This window comes from Phalacrocorax aristotelis, chromosome 29 (genome assembly GCF_949628215.1).
Source record: "Phalacrocorax aristotelis chromosome 29, bGulAri2.1, whole genome shotgun sequence".
NCBI classification, from domain to species: domain Eukaryota; kingdom Metazoa; phylum Chordata; class Aves; order Suliformes; family Phalacrocoracidae; genus Phalacrocorax; species Phalacrocorax aristotelis.
The window spans coordinates 771656-785131 of record NC_134304.1 but is presented as its reverse complement, the minus strand read 5'-3'; the positions used below and the strand labels follow the sequence as shown (position 1 = coordinate 785131).

Sequence of the window (13476 nt, the reverse complement as noted above, 5' to 3'; positions counted from 1 at the left end):
GTAATCTAATCAGCTGGTCCTGATTCACTGCAGGTGGTGGATTCAACAATGTTAAGGAGGCCGCCACCCCAGCAGCTCTATTAATGCTTCCATGTGTACACATTAGTGTATCCCAGTTACCAGTTTTCCAAGTATGTGTCTCATTCATGGGGTCTCCTTTTGAAGAAGGCACTTCTTCATCTGCAGTGGAGGCCCTATCCCTTTGACTGCACAACATCCTAAGGCAACATTCGTTATCAAAGTGACATTTGTCAAATTGGAACATAATACAAAGGTCATTCCATGCCAACCCGTCAATTTATCACTCCTAGTATAGGGTTCCCACAAAGAGCAGTTTTCAGCAAACTGACCTAATGTATTGGTGTTCTTTCCCCAAATCCACCAGAGACGATCAACAGATTTGCTTCTTTTCTTCAGGGGCCAACTGGGAGTAAATGCACTTATTAACTCAAGACAAAAACATAGCAATATTAATGTTAGTTTCGGGTCAGCCTTATAGATGTGGGTCCTACGGGTTGGGACTTCCGTGGTCCATCAGGTGCCTTTTTAATTCTTGAGTAGCGGATCCAAGCAGCGTGCCTCTCAAGCTTGACCGCAGTGTAAGTCGTGAGCAGAACTTGAAAAGGGCCGCTCCACTTCTCTTCGAGACGATCACCTGAACTGTTTTGAACATAAACCCAATCTCCAGGTTTGAACAACTGCACTGGGGAATCTAACCCCCATGCTCTGGTAGGCATCACTAATCCATTTACTTCTTGTAATTGTTTTCCCAATGCAGTCAGATATTGTTGTAGATTAATCTCCCCTACCTGGGTGGGATCTTGTCCTTGATATCTAGTTTGAAAGGGTCTCCCATATAGAATTTCAAAAGGACTCAGTTTTTCCTTAGTTCTTGGCTTGACTCGGAGCCTTAGTAACACAATAGGGAAGGTTTGAGCCCACCTTAAATTCATCTCCTGGCAAATTTTACTCAGTTGTGTCTTTATTACATGATTCATCTTTTCTACTTGCCCACTTGCTTGCGGGCGATAAGTTGTGTGTAATTTCCAATTCATCTCTAAAAATTTACTAACTTGTTGAACTACTTGTGACACAAAGCGTGGTCCCCTATCAGAGGAGATCACGTCTGGCACGCCAAATCTGGGAATAATTTCTCTCCATAGGATTTTTGTTACTTCTCGGGCTTTATTTGTTCTGCAGGGGAAAGCTTCAGGGCATCCGGAAAAGGTATCAGTTACTACTAATAGATATCTGTGCCCCCCTTTTCTGGGGAGTTCCGTAAAGTCTATCTGCCAGTTCTGGCCTGGAACGTTCCCTTTACCAATACTTCCAAATTTCACCCGATTCTCTACCTTTGGATTATTCTTTAAGCATATTTCACATCCATCAACTATAGTTTTGAGAGTTTGAAACAAATGTCTGGCTGTCATTTGCTTGGTGAGGGAACTGTACAAAGCTTCAGTTCCCCAATGAGTTTGGTCATGTTCTGTTTTTATTAATTTCCATAATATTCTAAAGGGAACTACTATTTTGTTATCTTTTAACATTGCCCATCCCGTCGGGCCAATTTCAGCCTTTAAATCGGTAATTAACTTCTGATCCTTTTCATCCTATTCAACTATCTCAGGTAGCGGCAGAGATTTTTCAGGAATTAAGCCTAATACCTCACCTTGTTCCGCAGCTTGCCTTGCCTCATGATCAGCCGATTTATTTCCCACTTCCCTGCCAGGGTTACCTTTCTGATGTCCTTTGCAGTGCATAACCGCCACTGCCGACGGGAGGTGTGCAGCATCTAGAAGTCGCAAAATTACATCAGCATGTTTTGTGACTTTCCCTTGAGCGGTTAAAAGTCCTCGCTCCTTCCAAATTGCCCCATGGGCATGAACTACCCCAAAGGCATATTTTGAGTCTGTCCAGATATTAACTCGCAAAGCTTCAGCAAGCTCTAATGCTCTTACTAAAGCGATTATTTCGGCCCGTTGTGCAGGTGTGCCCTTAGGGAGTGACTTTGCTTCCACTACTTGGTCTGTGGTGGTGACAGCATATCCTGCCATTCCAACTCCATTCTTTACAAGACTGCTCCCGTCAATATACCAAGTGTGGTCAGCTTCTTCCAGCGGCTCCTCCTTCAAGCCGGGCCTACTCGCATGCACAGTCTCAATGGTTTCTATGCAGTCATGCGCGACAGTCTCCATTTCCTGTTTGTCCGTTAAAAAGGAAGCAGGATTGATAATAGGAGATGTGACAATTTCTATATCATCCTGTTCCATCAAAACTGATTGATATTTCAGGACTCTTGATGGCGAGAGCCAGTGTCCCCCTTTTTCTTCTAAAACGGAGGTTACAGTGTGGGAAGTGTGCACAATCCCCTTCTGTCCCAATGTGAATTTTCGGGCTTCTTGGATAATCAAGACAACGGCAGCTACTGCCCGAAGGCATCCTGGCCATCCTTTGCTTCCTTCATCCAATTGTTTGGAGAAGGATGCTACAGCTCGTTTATAAGGACCCAATCTCTGGGCCAAAATTCCCAAAGCCACTCCTTGCCTTTCATACGAGAACAGCCAAAAGGGCTTAGTTACATCGGGCAGGCCCAAAGCTGGAGCCCTCATTAGTTCCAATTTCAGTTCTTTGAATGCCCGCCTGGCTTCATCAGTCCGTATTCATTGTGTCAGCCTATTTTTCAACAGTTCACACAGAGGTTTAACCAGAAGTCCGTAATTATAGATCCAGAATCGGCACCAACCTGTCATTCCCAGAAAGGTTCGAAGTTCTTTTACCGTGGTCGGTTCTGGAGTCCTGCAAGTGGCTTCTTTCCGAGCTGTCAGTCCCGAGCTGTGTCTGTCCCTTAGAAGTCACAAATCCCAAGTATATTACTTCTTTCTTCAAGATCTGGGCTTTCTGTAACGAGACTCGATAACCACTTAGTCCAAGAAAGTTTAACAAACTCACAGTCCATTCTTTACATTCTTCAACCCTTTCTGTGGCTATCAAAATATCATCTACGTATTGTAAAAGAGTACCGTTTCCTGGAGGTCTTTCCCAGGCCTCTAATTCTTCAGCTAATTGATTTCCAAAGATCGTGGGGCTGTGTTTAAATCCTTGAGGTAACACTGTCCAGGTTAGTTGGGTGTTTGGTCCCGAATCAGGGTTTTCCCATTCAAAGGCAAATAAACTGTGGCTTTCAGGGGCCAAGGTGAGGCAAAAGAATGCATCTTTCAGGTCTAATACTGTGAACCATTCATAGGTTTCTTTTAAATTAGTTAGTAAGGTGTATGGGTTCGACACTACCGGGTATATATCTTCAACTCACTCATTTATTGCGCGCAGGTCTTGTACCAATCGATATGTTTTGCCATCAGGCTTTTTGATAGGCAAAACAGGAGTGTTATACTCTGAAGAGCATTCAATCAATACTCCAAATCTTATGAATTCTTCTATGATGTGTTGCTGTACGCTTCTATGGGAGAACTTATCTTGGGCCACATATCTCCGGGACACAGGGCTCTACCCACCCTGGGGACAGTGATGCACAGATATCAATATGATGGATATAAAATGTCCGTTTATTTAGCTGCGTCACACGCTTATACAGCTCTTGCGCTTCCTGTTCCTGCCACTCCTATGGGGAGGAGTCTATCTTCCCGTCACACCCCGTGATCTTCCGGTCACCGATCCCTGTCTATTCCCCTACAATGATGCTTTTCACTCCTCGCCTGTCCCCTAATTTCAGGGGATATTGCTTTACCTTGACAGGTTGTGCCCCCTCTTTGAGTTTAACAACAACCAATTCTGCATTTTGGCCTTTCCAGGCATTCCCGAGGCCCATACTCCTGGATATACCCGGTCTTTTATGTCTTGTGTAATTTCCTCTCCCCTAACCTGTGGTTCAGTGAGGGTCAAACTTAAAATGTCAATGTGTTTTTCTTCTGGTATTTTAAATTCAATTTCCCCATCATTAAATTTTATTTCAGCATTCAATTGTTCTAGTAAGTCTCTTCCCAAAAGTGGTCTGGGAGCTTCAGGCAGGTAGAGAAATTTGTGAATCCCTACACTCTTCCCAATTTTGAAGTTCAAGGGTTTCAAAGAGAAAGCTTTCTCGACCTGTCCGGGTGCTCCTGTTACCGAAAAACGCGGTACAATCAGAAACAACTCTTTAACACCAAGTCAGTAGTAAAGAGCAGTCATTCTTTATTCCCAGCGCCGGCTGCACGGGGGATCGCTCCTCCTAACGTGCGTACCTTACACACCTTTCCCATAGGATTTAGAGATCAAAAATGTACATATTCATACATATTCATTATTGTCCTTTCTACTGATTGGCACAAACTTGCTCGTTCCCTATGTAAATTACTGCGCAGGCTCGGTTGTCCTCTTCCATTGTTCTCTTTTGAGTAGGTGGTGTTACTTGGGTCGGTGGTCCCTGAGTCGGTGGTCGCGATCTCCCCCTGCCGGAATTACCTTTTACCTACTTGGCTCTTAATCTTGGCAGTCCTGGCCAGTTTTCTCAGTCCGCTACACGGAACCACATTTTGTCATCCTTTTCTGACAGAAACACATTGTCTGTTGTTTTGTTCGCATTAATGCTTACCTAGGGACTAAAATACAGGTCAAAGACTACACTGATTGGTGTACTCCCTGTCCCCAGACGTAGCGTCCAGTTGGGTAGGGCTGTACAAGGAGTAGAGCAACATCCGTGGTTGGTTAATTCCATCGCTCTGCTTACATTTCCCCCCTTTGGAAGTTTTGAGGTAATCATCTTTTCAATGTTTCCATCTTAGATCAATAATATTCCACTATATCAGTTTAGTGTTTGGTTCATCCTCTCAAATTTCTTACTTGATTGTGGTCTCCAGGGCGTACGCAGGTCCCATTTTATGCTCAAAATTTTACTGATTTGTTGAACTACACCTGCAAAAAAATGTGGTCCTCTATCAGAGGACATTCCCATTGGCACTCTAAATCTTGGTATTATTTTTTCAGCAATATCTTAACTATTTCTTTGGCTTTGTTGGTGCAGCAAGAGAAGGCTTCTGGCCATCCAGAAAATTGGCCAGTCAGCACTAACAAATACTTAGATCTATTTTGGCTGGGTAACTCAGAAAACTTAATTTGCTAATAATCTTTGGGAGAATTTCTTTGTTTTGTTTTTCTTAAAGGTGGTTTCTTTTGGTTCAGGGGATTATTTCTAGCACAGATTAGACAGTTATTATGGATTTAACTACTCTTGTCATGTCTATACGCACTACAGATGTTTTTAAACTCGACACTATAGCACCTACACCCCAATGTGTTTGCTCCTGCTTTTCTTTTGCAAGTTTTCTCATAACTTGTGGGGTTGTTATTATCTGTTTTTTTGGTGTTACTCACTATCCTATTCTGTTTCTGTGGGGTTTTTTCCTTTTTTTTTTTCCTCTTCCATTTTATTATATTATTATTATTATTGTCATTATTATCTTAATCATTAATATGTCATTATTATAATTATTATTTTATTGTAATTATTAAACTGTGCGTATCTCAACCCACAAGTTCTTTTGCTCTTCCAATTCCCTTCCCCATCCCACAGGGGTGGGGGGAGCGAAGCGAGCGGCTGCATGGTGTTGAGTTGCCAGCTGAGGCTGAACCACGACACCAGCACATCACAAGCAGCTGCAGAAGCCAGGGGCCTTCCTCAGGCCTAGCACCTACTCAGGCACCTGTGACTTAAGACGCAGGTGGAGACGCCAGGGGCCTTCCTCAGGCCTAGCACCTACTCAGGCACCTATGATGTCAGAAGCAAGGAGACTGTGACAGACAGTATTGAAAGCTTTACTGAAATCCAAAATGATGACAACAGCTGTTTCCCGCCGGTGCTCCATGGCCGGCGGCTGCTTTTCCAGGCACACGTGTTGCGGGGTCTGCTCTTGTCCAGGCAGGGTCACTCGGAGCCCAAGACCGCCACGGCGCCTTCTATGCAGTAGAAACAGAAATCTTTTGGATCCATGGCATTAGTGTCCTTCTTGTCATCCACGCCTGGAGGAATGATTCTGTGTGTTAGTGTGTCCTGCACACTACTGCTCCTCTCACAGGAGGCCTGACATTGCCAGGAAATGTCCCCTCTCACTTTGTTAGTGTCTGTGAAGCAGTGAACATCCTGGGGCTGCAACATTTCCTTGGCTTCAGGAGAAGCAAAAGAAACTCCCAAGGCTGTTGCAACTCAACGCACTCTGGAGCCTCTCTTACTCCTCTCAGCTTTGCTTACGCTCTGGCATGGCCATAATCCAGTTTTCCCCGTGACACAGGTTTGCTCCCCCTTCTTGGTGACCCTTCACACCTGCACACAATTCCTTTGCGCTCGCCCACCTTTGCTTTGCAAGGCGGCTCATGCCGCTGCCTGGAGGCTCACTCTGACCCTTTGGGAGCACTCATGAGGCCAGGTGGAGAGCACGTGGGGGAGCGCAGCTGTTTGACCCATCGCCCCTTTGAGTGAGACGGACAAAGCCCACCCCAGCATCAGGGAGTGCCACCCGCAGCTCTCCCTCCCCACAGGACCCACCCCCCGAGGGGACGGAGTCAGGCCCTCTCAGGAGACACCTGAACCTTGCTCTCCCCCTTGGCCTTTTCTCCAGCATGTGCACGCGGGCATGCCTCCAGTTTTCCGGAGCGTGTCCCACTTATGGCCCCTGCAAGACTGCTCAGTACCTGGGTTCTTTTGAAAGAAGTCGTATATGCTGGCGTGGTGGGCTTCCCCGGGGTCGGACAGCACTGCCAAAAGGAGAGAAGGGTAAAGCCTTCTTTTAGAACACTTGCTCTTTACTAAGGGTTTGGCTACTGACACGATGTGCAGTAGCGGGCACCAGGGGAGGACCCTGCAGACCCCCAGTGATTTTGATATGTGACCCTGGAGGACTGGGGGACAGGATTACCTGGCATGCCTGTTGATTGAATCGCTGCTGGATTTTCATCGGAGCCTGGCACCGTGGGACTGCCTCCTTCCTGAAGCTCTTCGTTCTGCACAGTCTGGTGGTCCATCTCTTTAGAAAGAAGGATGGTCTGTTTAATTAGAAGTAACTGTTCCTCATCAGGAACATGGTATCTTCAGGAAGCAAAAGACGTTAACACTTAGAAACAAAGCCTGGGCGTTTGGGGGTGCAGCTCATCTCTAGTGCAAGCAACGTGCCGTTCACAGAGAAAAATGTCAGCACTAGGCACTTCCCAGTTTACCAGTACACAGCAAAACCTGACGTGCTGAGAGACTAGGAGATTGCATGTCATCATCTTGTTTGTACTTAGGTTTGCCTATTTCACCTTTATACTTTGCTCTTTGAGGAGCTTAACAGAAAGTATCCCGTTCAATTTCCCTCTGATCAAATACTGAAAAGGAGTGCTTAGTCTGTGAAGTCAGCCAAGACTGACGACTCACCCCTGGGGTGCCAGGTGAGCTCCAGCGCAGGACCCAGCCGAGGAGTCGGAGCCACATCTGCAACCAAACAGCCATGAGAAGTTTTCATCCTACGCTGGGGTATCCGCCACCATAACCGAATAGGGGAGCATAGGTGGGGATCGCCTAATGACACGGCACGCACCCGCAGGTCTGTGCTCTCACACCCGCAGGAGATGCCTCGCTCACACTTGGGCTTTGAGCTGGCAGCTCTCAAAGGAAGTCAAAAGCCACGACGTACCCATGCGATCTCCCTGCGCGTCAGCTCTGGAAGCCAGCCGGGAAGCTGGATGTCCATTGCCTCCAGCCACGTCTGTAAACAAACAGAACAGAGCAGCTCCCGTGAAATATTTCCATATACTTTTTCAGATACTTCTTCATTCACGGATGCAGTGAATGTAGTTGAAACGCGGGATTGCTGCATGGCACTCTTCTCTCCCTTCCACTCAGAGGCATCGTGCAGACAGTTCCTGGGTGCCTGGACCACGGTGATCCAATAGCAACCATGCGTGGAGCTGTCGGGAGAAAGGATTCCCTGGAGCTCACACCAGCTCTGAACTCAGCCCCAGAGAGCCCGCGGGCTTTGCAGCAGGCACTGGAAGCAGCACAGGCTCGCAGGGTCTGGCAAAGACGGCTTTGCAAGGCAGAGAGCCCCAGGGCACATCACCGAGCCCGAGCTGTGCCCTCTCTGCTCTTCTGCATGTCTGAGCATTGGCCAAGAAACGGCCGCAGGAGCGCCGCGGAGGGGCCCGGCCCGGCCCGGCCCGGTGGGACCATCGGGGCCGCTCCGCACCCAGCAGCCGCAGGAGCGCCGCGGAGGGGTCCGGCCCGGCCCGGCAGGACCATCGGGGCCGCTCTGCACCCAGCAGCCGCAGGAGCGCCGCGGAGGGGTCCGGCCCGGCCCGGCGGGACCATCGGGGCCGCTCCGCGCCCAGCAGCCGCAGGAGCGCCGCGGAGGGGCCCGGCCCGGCCCAGCCCGGCCCGGCCCGGCGGGACCATCGGGGCCGCTCTGCACCCAGCACCCGCAGGAGCGCCGCGGAGGGGCCCGGCCCGGCCCGGCCCGGCGGGACCATCGGGGCCGCTCTGCACCCAGCAGCCGCAGGAGCGCCGCGGAGGGGCCCGGCCCGGCCCGGCCCGGCGGGACCATCGGGGCCGCTCCGCGCCCCGGCGGCGGCTCCTGCTGCCGCTCCTGCCGCATCAGGTTGGTGTTTGCCAAAAGCTGCTGTGCTGGTTTGGCTGCGAAGGGGTTAATTCTCCTCACCGTGGGGGGCGGCTGCCTTTACAGCTTCACGCGCTCTGCCGGGTGGCGGGGGGGGGGGGGGCTGGGAGGGGGGGGCCATGGTGGGGGCGGCTGACGCCGGCTGGCCAATGGCAGGTTCATTCCATGCCACGTGACACCATGACCAGTATGGTGAGGGGGGGCAGGTGGCGGCTCGGGAGCGGCGCGGCGCCGGGTCGGCGGGCGGCGAGCGGCTGCGGCGCGTGCGGTTCGTTCCGGCGGTTCGTTCCCCCTGTGCCCTCCGTTCCCCCCTCCCCCGGGGCTTTGCGCCTCTCGTTGTTCTCCTGTACATGGCATTTCTGTTGTTGTTTCTTTTAATTTTAGTTATTGAGCTGTTCTTGTCCCGCCCCACGAGCGTTCCCCTTCTGATTCTCTCCCCCATCTGCCGGTGGGGGAGTGAGCGAGCGGCTGTGTGGGGCTGAGCTGCCGGCTAAACCACGACGGCTGCTCTTAGTTTTTGTTGTCACGGGGTAGGTTTGGATGGATCTGTGCCCAAGCAGACTGGCATGGCTAGGCCTCTTGGGGCCTGGGCTTCAAACTGCAACAACGGTAACCTCTAAGATGATTCTCTCGATTTTGTTCTTGGTGTTGATTTTTCTGAGGCCCGAGTTGTAGGTCCTGTTTCCTGTACACGGAGAGATTCCTTGTTAACAGATAGGCACTGTAGTGTGAACTCTAGAATTTGTTCCCATCCCAGAAGAGTCTGATTGTCAGTGTTTGACTCTTTCTTGCATTTGGGGGAGGGGTGGTGGTGATGCGGCTGGTGTTCTTCCACCCCAAAGCTGGGGTGCAAGCAAGCAGTTTCTCTCACAAGTGATTCCTACTAGTTTCCTAGAGACGATCTCCCTTTCAGGCGAGAGCAAAAGAACAAGATACTAAAGCGTATTGCCTTTTGTGCAGGGGTGGTGAAGGGCTAGTTAATCCTTCCCGAACCTGAAACTCAGTAAGCAGTTTAGCACCTTACCAAATGCTGCTGGTTCTCTTTCCAAGCCATCTTTTCTGCCCTGAGATGGTACCTGTACTCCAGGTTTTTCTTCTGTATCCTGTCTTCCTAAGATTTACGGAGGCCAGAGAATCAGGTGTAGTGACTGAAATGACAGGCAGTGAAATGCCATCCTGGCTACAGGATTACTGCTGCCATTTCTGTATTCATCCAGCCCAGCTCTGCATCAGCTCCGCTGGCCTTGTTTGAAGGGTCATGTTTTCCAGCCTTCTGAAAGATATGCCTCTCCACCACACTGAGGTGACATTATAGCTTGTGGTGTTGCCACGTTGCCATGGTTTTAGGTGGGACAGGGTGACTTTTCTTCACTGTAGCTGGTAAAGTGCTGTGTATTGGATTCAGGATGAGAATAATATTGATAAAGCACTGATGTTTCAGTTGTTGCTGGGTGGTGCTTGTATGAGTCAAGGACTTGCCCCACCTCTCATGCTCTGCCAGGTGCCCAAGAAGGCGGGAGGGGAGGGGGCACAGCCAGGGGAGCTGATCCAAACTGACCAAAGGGTCACCTCATGTGACGTCATGCCCAGTATATTGACTGGGGGGGACTGGCTGGGGAAGCAGCGATTGCAGCTCAGGGACCGGCAGCACCTGTTGGTGGGTGTTGAGCTATTGCAGCACTTGTTGTTTGGTTTTTTTCCCTAATCCAGGGTTTCACCTCTCTCTCTGTCTCTTGTTATTTTGCTTTTCATTAGCATTAGCATTAGTATTAGTGTTACTGCTACTTCTTCTACTCCTAGTAGTGTTTTCTTTTAATTTTGAAAGTGTTCTTATCTCAGCCCACGAGTTTTCTTACTTTGACCCTTCCGGTTCTCTCCCCCATCCCACGGGGGTGAGGGGGGTGAGCAAGCAGCTGCACGGTGTTTAGTTGCCGACCGGGGCTAAACCACGGCAGTCCTTGTTGGTGCCCAACGTGGGGCACGAAGGGTCGAGATAATAACAGTTGCTGGTCACAGCATTGATCTACCTGTTCTCAGTATTAGTTTATCCCACCTGCACCACGTTGGTTCTGAAGTACCTGTTAAAGATTGGTGTGGGTTTTTGTAGTTTGCTGTGCTCTGCAGTGATGGGAGATGTTTTGCCTGAGTGATTTGTTATTCCAACGCTGGCCTTGAGCTATATCTGTTATTTGGGTCTTGCCCAGCCCTTAGAGCTTAATCTTTCTCCACAGAAGTACCATTTGTATAAATTGTCTTTAGCTGTAGACGCTTCCCTTTAATAACTTGGTGTTGCTGCCAGAGTGTGGGCTTCAGAGGTAGCTGTGACCCCCTATGCTGTAAGGAGAACAGGTTCTCAGTGCAGAGTGGAAGGAGCACTCATAACCCTTTGTTTGCAGGAGAACACGTACGGCACAGGTAACGCCACGTGCTGTGTGTGCACGTGTAGGTGGCTGGCTGTACTGCTCTGTGGCACGGGGTAAGGGCTCTGTCCGATGCCTGCCTTGGTCAGCGGGTGTAACACCCAGGCCGAGTGAGCTACGGTTCCTATCTTCCTTTTGAGAGTCCGTGAAGAAAGCAGTGCCGTTGGAACAAGGGAATGAAATCTGCCTTGTCTTCCGGAGGCTTTTTCAGGAAGCATTGCAGACCTTGCCAAACACAGTTAATGGAAGGAGTGTGCATTTCCACGTGTAGGGAGCATCTCTTCCTAATGCGCCTATTTAATCTTGCAAATCGCTTCAGCTCTTCAGTTTTCTACAGGAAAATCTCAGGTGATGTACTGAAACGTGAACTCTTTGTGGAGCACCTCCAGAAGTGTGGGAACTGCCTGAAGGGCCTAGATATGTGTGTGAAATCCTGCAGAGGTGTGGTAAGGACAGGCGATCGGAAGGGAAGGACTGGAATAAGGAATACGAGGCTTTAAGTATAGAAAAACCTCAGTGTTTTCAAGTGCAGTGTTCTGGTTACATCGTCAGTATATGGAAAACTAGCGTATAACTGATGAGCTCTGAAAGCCTGTATTGCTTGTAAGGTGAAAATATCAACGGTACGTTTGGTGGAGGAGCTTGAGAGTGAAGGTAGTTAAGAACTTAGTATTCCTCCATGTTCAAAAGAAACATGCCAGAAGTGAAGAAGACCTAAACGATGCGTGAAATCGACTAGAAGGCAATGGACAATAAGGAATCAAGTAGAAAAGCAAGGGAAAGGACAAATGGAAACTTCTAGCTGCTACTGAGCAGCTTTTGAAAATCTGCTTTTTCTCAGATCGCATCTTCCTAACGTGCGTGAGTAGACCCAAACTCAGAGTCTCGGTGCTTTTTCCCTGTTATTTATCTTGTCAATACCTCTGCATCCCTTTTTGTTGGTGACCTCGTAGGCATCGGAAACGCAAAGGGTTCTCCTTTTGCTCTGCTGTGAGATCCAAACCTGTCCTTAGTGCCATTTTGTTCAGGAAAAGAGCTACAGGAGAGGGATAGGAGATTATTCACGGCAAACGGATGAAACTTGTGTCAATCTCCAAAACGTTGATGGCTGACAGGAGTCTCTTTTTGCATTTTTCCCTTGATTTCCAGTGCAGAATGCGAGCCCTAACGGCTCAGGTAACGAGCAGCCTGCTGCAGTTTCCAGAGGTGACTGTTGAGGCATTTGGGGAAGATGAGAGAAGCCTAGATTCTGTGCTGCGTGGGAAGTTTTCCAGAGGTGAGCATTTTCCTTGACATTGGGTCTTGCTATAAAGTTGTTATTGCCTGGAGGTTCCCTGAAGCACAGGGTCACAGAATCAGCTGTGTCAGGTTGGTGCTGCTCAGGTGCATGAGGTTTTGAGAGATGAAAAAGGATGAACTATGAAGAAAATCTGAAAAATTCTACTCCTAAAGCATTAGTATCGTTCAACTTTGCAATGACAGGAGCCTGCACCAATCTTGAGCTATTAAAACAACATGCCGAGTCATTGAGCCCTCCTCGATTGCTGACGAAATGAAAGGCAGTCTTCAAAAAAGTCACAGTGTTGTTCTGGTCCGTTTTCACCTGTATCATCATAACATCGCATGCAGAACTAGTTCTGATACATCGTTAGAGAGCCAAACCCTGCTGTTTTTTTTTCCTTTCTAGCCTGAGTGCAAACAGAAGGAAGAGGACAGCCCTGTTGAGCGCTGCCGCCAGATTTGCAAAGCATTTCCTGGGATGCGGGTGAGTGTCCAGTGAGAGCTGCTGAGAGTGGCTAAGCAGGTGAGGTGGCTGCCTTTCTAGGTGATGTGAATGTAGAGCTGGGTGCCTATGCGGGTGTCGGGGCTTCTGTTAAGAACACGTAGAGTCTCTCTACCTGCCTGTAAGTGCAGTAACTGAGCTCATACTTCCTTCGGGTTGCAAGTAGTTCAGTGAAAGGAAATGTGTTAAATTCTCTCTGTAATCAGCATGTGTAGAAGTTTAAATTCACTCCCGCAGCGCCCATTGGAAGGTAATTCCTTGCTGAAGTCCAAATCCCTGCCCAAAGGCGGCGTGTGTCAAGCCAAATGAGTAAACTAGAATGGAGTTGGCTTAGTTTTAGGAAAGGATGGGCTTAGCAGTATGCTTTAGGACTTGTATTCCCGTAGGTATTAGGATGCTTTCTAGCAAACTCAAGCTGAATATGGTATAAGGACTCTAGATCGCTAGACTGTAATCTTTACCCCAAGCAGTCAGAATTCTGCAGTGCAGGAACGTCCGGTAGAAATGCAAAATCATAAGGTGGTTGGTTTCAAGCTGTGTTGCTTGAGGGTTTCAGCTGGGGGATTTTCAGTCATGGACCAGAATTCGGTAAGCCTGTCTTCCTCTGTTAGGGTCTTCTCTTGAAGGGAAGGGG

The 13476-nt window shown here is 48.9% G+C and overlaps 1 long non-coding RNA gene across 1 annotated transcript in view; it reads left to right on the top strand.

Annotated features, from left to right (window-relative positions):
- LOC142048938 (uncharacterized) overlaps nucleotides 1–13476 on the top strand; it is a 497607-nt gene that overhangs the window by 149770 nt on the left and 334361 nt on the right. The window contains exons 5-6 of the long non-coding RNA XR_012657563.1: nucleotides 12209–12335; nucleotides 12747–12824. This is a non-coding gene — a long non-coding RNA (uncharacterized LOC142048938). The remainder of the gene's footprint in view (nucleotides 1–12208; nucleotides 12336–12746; nucleotides 12825–13476) is intronic.